The sequence below is a fragment of the Eumetopias jubatus genome, unplaced genomic scaffold, assembly GCF_037043125.1.
Source record: "Eumetopias jubatus isolate StellerSeaLion01/CBP00866 unplaced genomic scaffold, mEumJub1_p1.0 scaffold_9, whole genome shotgun sequence".
Taxonomy (NCBI): Eukaryota; Metazoa; Chordata; class Mammalia; order Carnivora; family Otariidae; genus Eumetopias; species Eumetopias jubatus.
Window position 1 is genome coordinate 67,964,116 of NW_028274815.1, and position 12,050 is coordinate 67,976,165.

A 12,050-nucleotide genomic window follows, 5' to 3' on the forward strand; every position below is an offset into this window, starting at 1 on the left:
TGTGCTGGTACTAACAACTCTTAAAAGGGATACCCGAAGATCAAATGGTTTCCAAGTAACTTAACTTCATCTTGGAACAGAACTATAGAATATTTATGAATATTCATATATATATGAATACAAAAATATCCACCTCCCCCCAAATCTAAAATTTATAATTTCCGGTGTTATACTGAAAATTACCAAATGTGCAAAGATTTACAAAAATACAATGAGGAGAAAAACCTGTCATATTGAAAGCAAAATGAAACTCACAATTATTGAAGACTTAGTAGACAAAGAAATTTAAAAATATTGGTTTAATTGTATTCTTAATTTCAAAAAAGCTGGAGGAAATGATAGGCATTTGATAGAGATATGAACTTCCAAATGAACATCACAGTGAACTTCTAGAGATAGAAAATAAAATGTCATAGATGAAAAATACATTGGATGAGATTAATAATAGATCAGGCATTAGAAAAGATAGTATATTTTAAAGTACAATAATTGGAACTATTAAAAATAAGACAGAACAAAATGAAAAGAGTATTAGAGAGTTTTGAAACAAATTATAGTCTAATATATGTGTAATTGTTGTAGTCCTTGAAGAACAGAGTATAAGTGAGGCACAGAAAATATTCTTAGAAATAATTGCTAAAATTTTCCAAATTTACGAGAAATAGAAGCCCACAGATTGGAGAAGTTCATTGAGCATTGACAAATTTCTCAAGAGAAGCAATGCAAATGAAGCAACATCTTTAAAACACTGAAAGGTCTCTACAACAATCAAGTGTATACCCAACAACAGTGTTTTTCAAAATGAAGGTGAAATACCATTTTTTAAGAAATACAAAAGCTCAAAGAATTCATCACCAACAGCTCAAAGAAATGTTAAAAGGAGCCATTAATGTGAAAGGAAAATGATACCCAGTAGAAATATGGATCTACTGAAAGAATAAAGAGTACTGAAAATGTGTTTTAGCAAATACATACGATTTTTCTTTTTATTTAAATCTCTTTAAAGGATAACAGACTATTTAAACAAAAGAATAACAATATAGCATATGCAAGTATTCACAATATAAAATATGACAAAGGCCCAGAGGAGAGAAAGTAAACTGTTCTAAGGCTCTTATATTATACATGAACTGGTATGAGGTCATTTGAAGGTAGACTGCATGAACTTAAATATATACACTAAAAACCCAAAGTCAATAATAATAAAAAAAGGCAGTTAGAAGACCATTAGTAGAAATACAAAGGAATAATGAAAATTACATAAACAGCAGGGGCACCTGGCTGGCTCAGTTGGCAGAGAATGCGACTCTTGATCTTGGGGTTGTGAGTTTGAGCCCCATGTTGGGTGTAGAGATTACTTAAAAATAAAAATCCTAACAAAAATTACATAAATACACAACTTAAAAGAGGCAGAAAAAGAGAAAAAAAGGGAGCAAAGAACAGATAAGAAAAAATATAATACAAACTGTAAGATGGCAGATTTAATCTTGACTGTATAATCATATTAAATGTAAGAGATTTAAAACTCCAACTAAAAGGCAGCGATCATCTTATTTGATTTTTTAAAGGCATAACTTAAATTTATTTTTCTAGTAAAAGAGCTTCAAAATTTGTGAAGCAAAACCTGACCAAACTGTAAGTAGGAACAGAAAAATCTGCAATTAGAATGAAATTTCAACAGAATATACAATAGAGTCTTTGTGGCATTAGGTATAATACAATCCACAAAAGAAAAAATGCTAAGTTGGACTTCATAGAAAGTAAAATCTTCTCTATGAAAGAAGCTGAAAGAATGGCAAGACAATCCACAGAAAGGGAGAAAAAAATTCTTTACGAAGCCTATATTCAATAAAGGACCCATATTAGAATATCTAAAAAACTCTCAAAACACTAACAACAAAACCAGCTTTTAATGGGCAAAAGATTTGAATAGACACTTCAACAAAGAAGATACATAAGTGGCAAAAAGGCTCATGAAAAGTTGCTCAACAGGATTATTATGGGAATACATATTAAAACTACAATGAAATGCTACCACATACCTTTTAGAATGGTGAAGATGAAGTAGACTGACCACCACAGGTTTGGTGAGAATGTGAAGAATCTGTCATTCCCATATACTGTGTGTGAGAATGTAAAAGGGTACAGCTACTTTGGAAAACAATTTGCCAGTTTCCCATTAAGTTAAACATATATCTATCATATAATCCAGTCATCCAACTTTTAGGTATTTACCCAAGAGAATCAAAACATGTACACAAATGTTTTCAGTAGCTTCATTTGTAATAGCTCCAAACTAGAAACAACATAAATACCCATTAACAGGTGAAATGGAGGTACAAGTTTGGCATACTCATATAATGAAATCTATTAAAATATAAAGTAATACACTACTGAAACATACAACATGGAGTGAGAGGAAACAGAGAAGAAAATATACTGTTATTTGATACATGGAAAGTTTAAAACATCACTGATCCAATCCGAAACCTTTAATTTCCAAAAAGTGAAAATGAGTGCTTCAGAAGACTAAGCTCTTTAGTGGTAACACCAAAATTAGAACACAGGTCTCCTTATTCCTAACTCAGTGTTTACCTTCATTCAATAGATACTCTGTATTGCCCAACATTTTATATCTGAGAAAGGGGAAATTTCCTACTGCACCATAATTTTATTCAGATTTCCACATCTGTGAAGAAATGTACATTTTCATGGATACTCCTATCAGGTTAGAAATAATAGCACATTTATGTTCCAACCAACATAAATGTCACAAGATTTTCAATATAAGAAAAATGTGTGGAATCTATCAGTTATGCCATTTCAAATTAAGCATTATGTGGAATTATATATAAACCCATTAAATTATATTCCAGTACAAAAAGATCAGGAAGTCATACAAATAATTTAGCATAGAACAGATAACTATGAGTAACCGGCTAAATTGAAAAGCATTATAAAATTTCAAAGGAAAAGCAGAGAATTTTGAGTTAAAGAAACAGGAATGATTAAATGGAAGAGATATTTCCAATTTCTACATAGTGCAACTTTTTTTTTTCATTTAAAAATATGACATCTTATTGGGGTGGTTGTGTGGCTTAGTCCATTAAGTGACTATCTCTTGATTTCAACTCAGGTCATGATCTCAGGGTCCTGAGATCAGCCCCATGAAGGACTCAGCACTCAGGGTGGAGTCTGCTTGTCCTCCCTCTGCTCCTCCCCCAACTTCATCACATGCTCACTCTTTCTCTCTCCCTCCCTCTCAATAAATAAATAAATAAAAATAAATAAATAAATAAAATCTTAAAAAAATGTGCCATTCTATTATGAGACCACCTGGCAAAGCAGTAGAAAAAAACATTCCCATAGTCTCACTCCAAGGTTCTATTAGTGATTTCTCTATAGTTTCTTTGTTACAAAATAATTTTTACATTATTTTTTTTAAAGATTTTTTATTTATTCATTCGAGACACAGAGGCACACAGAGAGAGAGAGAAAGCATGAGCAGGGGGAGAGGCAAAGGGAGAGGGAGAAGCCGGCTCCCCGCTGAGCGAGGAGCCTGATGCAGGGCTCGATCCCAGGACCCCAGGATCACGACCTGAGCCGAAGGCAGACGCTCAACCAACTGAGCCACACAGGAGCCTCTAATTTTTACATTATAGTATTAATTAGCATGCACATACTGATAATTCTAAGAATTAAATAATTTCTGAAAGTCAATTTGTAGTATGCTTACTGTAAAATATTAAGAACGTAATGAAAATAAATAACACCCAGAATCCCACACACATAAACAGTCAGTATTTTGATATACCTTGTCTTGTTTTTTGTGTTCTGTATCTTTTTAATACATTTGATCTTGTACTGTATACATTAATTTACATGTAATTAACAAAGAGGAATCCACTGGTGAAAGAATATTTAAGAAGTCGTACCGATAACACCTGCCCGTGAGAGATCTGCAAGTCACTTGGATTATTCTAGTATTATAATTTCCATTATGTCCTGAATACCTACTTTGTATTAGGCACTCTTCCAAGCACTTTATATGCATTAACTTATATAACTCATAACAAATGTCTTTACAGATCAAGAAACTGGACCCAGGTGTAAAACCAACATTTGTATTCCCTGATAAGAAAAAAATGTCTAATAATTGCTGAATGTAGTTCAGTTGTATGAAGGGAAGTCACTGAATTTGTCCATTTTATGGCACAATGAATACAATTTCTCCATTTTATGTTTATACTGTTTAATTAGTTTAGTCTTTTTGGAGCAACAGACAATAGCCCTGCTCATTGTTTCAAGTGATCAAATACTGGAAGAAATTTCACCCAAATTTTGTCTACCAATGGATAAACATTGTAGTTACTTTTTATTATTATGACCTCTGATGCACACTCAAAATTTGCTATTCTGCTTTCTTTTCAATCTTAACTATCATTTTATTTCATTCTATTGTCAACATTTTCATCTGTGTCTTTCTTATGCTTATTTATATTTTGCTTTAGCCTTCATGCCTTCTGCTTTCTGGTCAGTGCTTCATACAGATTTCCAAATAAATCTAGTTCCTGTAATCAATTGTTTTCGAAGTTCAGTTTTGTTTTCAAAGGTCTTTATAATTTTTTAGTCTGGTGCTTTTTTCTCTTGTTCTCTAATATTTTTATTGGCCCTATTTGTTTAGTTCTATTTACCGATCATTGATAAAGGTATGTCTATGCAGACCTTGTAATCGGCCCCATGCATTAATACGTGGATATGAGAATGGTAAACTCCCATGTTTACCATCTTTATTCCATGTACAGAGGATAATCCGGAAATTCTGTACTTAAGGATGAGCTGTGAACGAAGACAGGGAAAAAGGGCCTATTTCAAAGCTTCAAGTATTTATTTGTATAACCAGATGATACCCAGCCAAAGGCAGAAAATGCTGTTGTTTTAAAATAGGCTTGTCATAGGCCCTGTTTCATTAACACTCACAGACCTCTGGACCTAGTATAGAGACAGAGGATGACCAAAAAAAAATAAATAAATAAAGCCTAATAATGTAAAACCTTATCACTTCTGTGGGTGAGGGTACAGGCGTGTTTTGCTAAATGTAGAGAATTATTTTTGTTTCTTGATACTGGTCCAGATAGGGCTATTTTAAAAATTTGTCCTTTGGGAAGAGTGTTTGTGTTTGTTTTTATGTATGGAAGCATGCACACATGCAGTCACAGTAAAGTTGGTGATTCATATATTTGTTATCTGATGAACACTCATTCTATGCTAAATAGCTTATCTGCATTTCACACTAGGAGTGAATTTCAAAACACTTTGGGCTACAAAGCCTCCCTGAAATATTCCATAGATGCTCCTCCTCCACTTTTCATGGATTTTTGTTAGACTAAATGCTCATTTTAGAAAATGGCATGCCAGGTGTTATTGTGTCCAAGGCTTTGCATATGTGATAGTGGACAGAGTCAAGCCCTTGGACAAGGTATTAGAAAGTAGTGAAGATTAGCCCTGAAGAAGTTTGAATAAGTACATGCTCAGGACCTGGGGACAGATACTAACAACTTGGTGTGACTTTGTAGGGCTGTACTGTCATGCTGTGTTTAACATATTTGATACTTTTGCTTACCATAGAACTCTAAAAATCACCCCATCTTGTACTTTAATTTGGTTTGTTTACTCTAAGTCCTGTAATAGAATTTAATAAGCCTACCACCTTACATGCATAAATTGTTAAAACTTAAGTTAAATAGGGAAGATAAGTATAGCTTGTCTAACTTTGCTCCATCCACCGAGGTTTATGTATGGATACCAGCACAGTACCGAGTCCAAGCGTTTTAGATGGTAACTTGCAATAAAATGAGAAGTGCTCCTTAGAGGATTTTTGAAGAGTGAGGCACAGGTAATGGGGAGAGCCATTACCTAATCAACAAGGACCCATTTTCATAAATATATTAAAATTAGGTAACCATTTGACATAAGGTAGAAGAATTGAAGGAACTGGCACTTTTGGTTTGACAAGAGCCTATTGTGCATGTCCTGATTCCCTGTCCTGTGGAAGCTAATCCATTGTCTATATTAAAAAGACAAGTTTAAGGATACTGGAATCTGCCTGAGTAATTTTTAATACATAGTGTGGCTCTGCTGGACCAAGGTAGGATCTTCTTCTATTCCTAATGAATGCCTTTCTGACAATCTCAAGAGACCAAGTTTATTAAACACACAACCCTCAGAGTCCTCCTTCCCAAGGTTCTTCTCATATTAGCTATGACAGATCCTAACTTGAGAGGATGACACATACAAGAATTACAAGGGCTTCTATCAGTGCGCACCTCAACTATTTGCCCATTTCTTTTCTGGAAGTAAGATATCCAAATGGTCTTAAGGATAAAGAAAGGCAAATCTGGTTATGCTAAGAAGTACCTCCAGGAACTAAAGGAATAACGACTGAATTACCTATTTGTTAGAGATCTTATTTTGCTGGACCAAAACAGGTTGACTCAGTAAAAATACAGCAGAGTCTATCAATTGATTGTTTCTATCCTTTTCCAGTGGTCTTGAATTTAATGAACATCACTCCCTAATTCAGAGAGTAGGTTGAATGCTATCCCTTAATTTGGAATTGTCGATTTTTTAAAATTAGAAAGCTAAAGAATAGTACAGGTAATAAGTAGTAAGAGTTTGAGATAGAACCTTGGGGAAATGAGAAGGGGAGTTAGGGAAAAACTTTAACAAAAGGAAGGGTAGAATCTTTGAGAATTAATAGATACCAGATATAACCATGAAGAGGAAAACGAAAAAAGAAAAAATTCCACTGAGATTTCAAGACTGAGAGACTAAGAGAATTCTGGTTGCCAGTAATGGATAATGTCAAAAAGAGAATTTGTTTCAGAAGTAGAGGGGAGAACAAACTGAGAGTTCTAGAGGGGAGAGGGTGGGGGGATGGGTTAGCCTGGTGATGGGTATTAAAGAGGGCACGTACTGAATGGAGCACTGGGTGTTATGCACAAACAATGAATCATGGAACACTACACCAAAAACTAATGATATAATGTATGGTGATAAACATAACATAATAAAAAAAAAAAGAAGGGGAATAACAAAACCATAAAAAATGACTTTTTCTAAGTTAAGTCAAAGATCTGCAGCTTTTTTTTTTCTTTTTTGAAGCAAGGTAGAGGTAGGAGATGTTTTACTAAACCCATTAGTCACTTTAAAACGGTGTTTAAGGAATAATTAATGACAATATATCACAAGCTCAATTTCTTGCCATAATTTTTAAAGTATTTCTGCATGATGACATAAACATAATGGGAAAAAAAAATCAAAAGGTAAAACTGCGTAAGTCCCCACCTGCCCTTCTTCCTCAAAACCCTTATTGCCTTATATAGATATTGGACAAAGCCTCCTGAGTAGAGGCCATGCCACCCTATGTGGATAACCCTACTTCCTTTCTCTATTTCCTTATTGCTATCATGTTACAGGTTTCGTATGTGTTTCAAATAACATTTTCTTATTATTTTCATGAAGCAAAGAAACTACTTGCTAGGAGAATTATCTGTTAAAGCATTCAAGTATGCAATAAAAAATACTTCAAACCCAGTTCCAGAGAAAGTTGTCTACATGCTTTTCTGAGGCATACTCCTGGATTGGAAGGTGTACTCCTTGCTGCTACACAAATTACCTAATATTTTAATATTATGACTAATTAAAAGAAAAATAGCTATGCAAAGTGAGGAAGTGGATGTTCAATGTTTATTATGGAAGAACTTGGAGTATCAAATGTCATTATGAACAGGTTGGTATTTAAAAGAGGCATTCTGGGGTTCAGCAAGAGTGACACTATGTGTAATTCTGCAGTTTTGTCAAGGAGGAAGTAATTTATAGAGCTAAGCTGTTATTTATTTGCTATGGGAACACAGTATGGCCAATTTTCTTTAAATTTATTTACATTCTCTTTCAAAAATAAATAAGCAAAACACAAATAAACTCTAAGCAAGGAATAAAGTAAAAGACTGAATGGAGATATAATTAAGCCAGTGGAAATGGTATTCAATGGGGACATCAAGGATAATACAATAGCTAAGGCATTCTTTAAGGATATTGTTGAGTTATAAAAACATACAGTTCCCTAATTCCTGTCATCCTGTTAACACTTTACTGATTGCTTGCCAAATTATCACTGAGTCAAACAAAGTTGATAGAATTGCCTATTTTTCTATATCTATATAAATTAGCTTCCAACCATACTAATTTATTCTAATGTAAGTAAAAATTCCAATTTTTATAACTATATATTCCATCATATATTCCATGGTGAGCATTATGCAAGACACAAGAATGTTGAAGTCCTACTGGTTGTTTGCAAAAAGGTTGTATCAAGTTTAGAGGACAATAAACATTTTACTTTGTTGCCATTATCTCTCTAGGATCTGTTTCTATTACATCTCTACCATTTCCAAAAGTTATGTCACTTTACTCAGGAGAACACCAACAGAGTACTCAATAAAAAAGCAACAAATTTGGTTCAAATAGACAAGAAACACTGATGCTTTCATAAAAGTATGGCTGCAGGAGACTTCCAAATTTCCCCTGGAGGATTAGTAAGCATATTGAACATTTTTCCTTGATTTTAATTTAGGCCATATTCCCATTAGAAACTGTACTTAATTAGGGCATTTGTTAAAAGTCCATAATGTTAATTCAATGGAAAAATTCCAATAGTAGTCTATTAGATTTTTTTGTGTTAACATTGCACACTTTCTAGAAATGTATTAAAGATGTGATTATTAAAAGTTGTATCATAACTATCACAATTCAGTTCTCGATTTCAAATAGCAAAATTACTTTTATTCCTAATTACTTAATGAAGAGTTATAAATATACAGTTCATTTAGAAGTTATTCAGCATGCTGTACATTTGGCTGCTGTAATACGGAATTAGTACAAATTTTCTCAAAAGTAAATGAAGACATAGTTTGATTTTTAGCTCAGTAACTAAGAGGATGGTTACCTTCCTTACTATCACAGTAAAAGATGCACAAGTCCATGGAGTGTCTTGTATCACCAAAATATTAGAACACTTCCAATATGACATTTTGAGCATCGTAGAGAGAAATTGTTTTAACACTACACTCAACTTTTCATAAGACTATTTTGGTAGCAAGGTAGGTAATGACATGCCTAGCTCTCTGTTGTTCGCGCTTCCTGTACCTTAGGTTAATCAACTCTAATCATACAGCTCATGTTTATCTTTCCTTCTAAATTATATACATTACTCTATTGATATACCACTATAAAAAGAGCAAATAGAAAATGTAACCAATAAGATAAATATGAAATAGAGTATTTAAAATGTTTTTGATTTTAATATATTTATGGTACAAGTTGTTTTGTCCCAAAAGTGGTCAGAACATTGTGATTGACTATGGCATCCCTTATTAGATTATCTATATCAATATACAGATATCTTTCCATATCTATATCATCCATACTTATATCATCCATATCTATATCATCCATATCTCTATCTCCAGCATCCATATCTCTATCTCTATCTATCTATATCTAATCTATTCACTTGGCTTCAAAGACTTCCAGTACTAGAAGTGCCATCTCTGTCATTTTCCTTCTGTTTACTTATGCTCGTATTGTTCTTTCATCTTCAATCGGAGTTTCTTTGAAGAATCTTATTATTTATTTATTTTGAGAGAGAGAGAGAGTGAGTGAGCCAGGGGTTGGGGTATGCAGAGGGAGAGGGACAGAGAGAATCTTAAGGAGGCTCCAGACCCAGCACAGAGCCCAAAGCAGGGCTCAATCTCATGACCTGAGGTGAAATCAAGAGTTGGATGCTTAACTGACTGAGCCACCCAGGCACCCCCTTCACAGGACCTTGTTTTGGGAAAGTTAATTTAATTAAAACCCAATAGTATGATCCAAAAATGTCTTTTGCCAGGCTGATGTGAAACCACAGCATATTCTAAGGCACAGGATTGGGGCCCATAAACCTATTTTTAAATAAAGTCCCAGGTGATTCTTGGTTTTCAAACTATACTTTGACATACCACTTCAGACTATTGAATCAATCAAGATTTTAGACTAACTTATAACGTCTCAAGTATTTGGGTATCTTAGCATCAAGGCAAAGTTGCTTATGGTCCTGTACTGATTTCCCTCTTCAGTGATGATAAGTGGACTTCCTTTCCATATGAATCCAAACAACAAACTAACACTTCAGTTTAATAAGCAATTCTTCTTAACTTGAATTTCCATAATGCCTCGATTCCTCCTGTTGAAGGAGAAAAGAGATGTGACTTGGTGTCTAATGTATGTGAGACATGGTTTTAGGCAATTTACATTTGTTATCTCAAGTAACCCTTATATTAGTGCTAAGAATAAATTATCCAAGAAGTAGGTGTTCTTACCCCTGTTTTACACAGAAATAAATAGGTTCAGAGAGTTTAAATAATTTGATTAAGATCACTCAGGAAGTGACAGAGAGCCAGTATACCTGATTCAGAAGTCTTTGCTCTTTCTATGACACTATCCTGTCTTCTCATTAGTCTTTCCATACATCAACAGTCCTAATACCCACTAAGCCATGTGCTCTCTTCAGTCCTTTCAACAATAGGATTAAGCAAATTTTCTAATATAATTCTGAAATTAAGAGATAAAAAGGCTGGTGACAGAAATCTTTCATGTGGGAACACAGAACATAGATTTTTCTTCTTATGATTTTATGTCAGACATACCTACATTTACTTCCACGTTAGCCATCTTTCAAATTTAGAATAGGAATATGGTAAACACCTGTCTTTTGAAAATGAAATCAAATCTTTTTACCCTCATTAAGTGCACTTACTTTACAATGGTAACCAAAACAGTAAGTAAATCAGGGAAAAACATCACAGGTTTTGATTTGGCAAAGCTTGAATTCAAGCCCACCCCTGACTAAACATAAGTAAATCTAGAGAAGCTGTTTTACTTCTTAGACCTCAAAAACATTACCCATAAAATTCAGATCATAACATATATATTACAGAGTTATTATGAGGATTAATAGAGTATCTGAAGTACTTAGAATAATGACATATGAAGTGCTTACTTGTCATTACTATAGAAAATGAAATTATGGATCATTTTAGTATTTAAATAGCTACTATTCAAATATTATACCTATTTTGATATAGCCTCTTTACAGATTTTTAACCATGAATTAGAAAAAAAAATTATAACAGTCCCTTTCCTTAAAAAACAGTCTCCATGGTCTCATGCTTTGTGTTTAAGATTTATTACAACCTGGGGCACCTGGGTGGCTCAGTTGGTTAGGCGACTGCCTTCGGCTCAGGTCATGATCCTGGAGTCCCAGGATCGAGTCCCGCATCGGGCTCCCTGCTCGGCGGGGAGTCTGCTTCTCCCTCTGACCCTCTTCCCTCTCGTGCTCTCTATCTCTCATTCTCTCTCTCTCTCAAATAAATAAATAAAATCTTAAAAAAAAAAAGATTTATTACAACCAGGGGCGCCTGGGTGGCTCAGTCGTTAAGCATCTGCCTTTGGCTCAGGTCATGATCCCAGGGTCCTGGGATCAGATCCCACATTGGGCTCCTTGCTCAGCAGGAAGCCTGCTTCTCCCTCTCCCACCCACCCACCCTGCTTGTGTTCCCTCTCTCACTGTCTCTGTCAAATAAATAAATAAAAATCTTAAAAAAAAAAAAAGATTTAGTACAACCAAAATATGGGCTCCTGGACAACTCAGGAAATAGATTCCTTTCTCTTTGCCCTCTAAATCACTGAGTGCAAAAGACCTATTTCCATAACCAAAGGAACACGGAGCAGTCAGCAGAAACACTGATTGGAATCATGCTTAGAAAGAGGGTCAAGGGCATGGAAGAAGATTAATAATTAGCATTAGCTCTCAGGAGAGAGTGCCAGACCACAGGCTGGAGAGAATCGTCAAGAACTGGTAATGAGGAACAGGCCCAGAAGCAGAAAGCAGTACATGGTCAAAGGTTGCAAAATAAAGTCTGTATACAGTGCAAAGAAAGCAAGAGCTTATT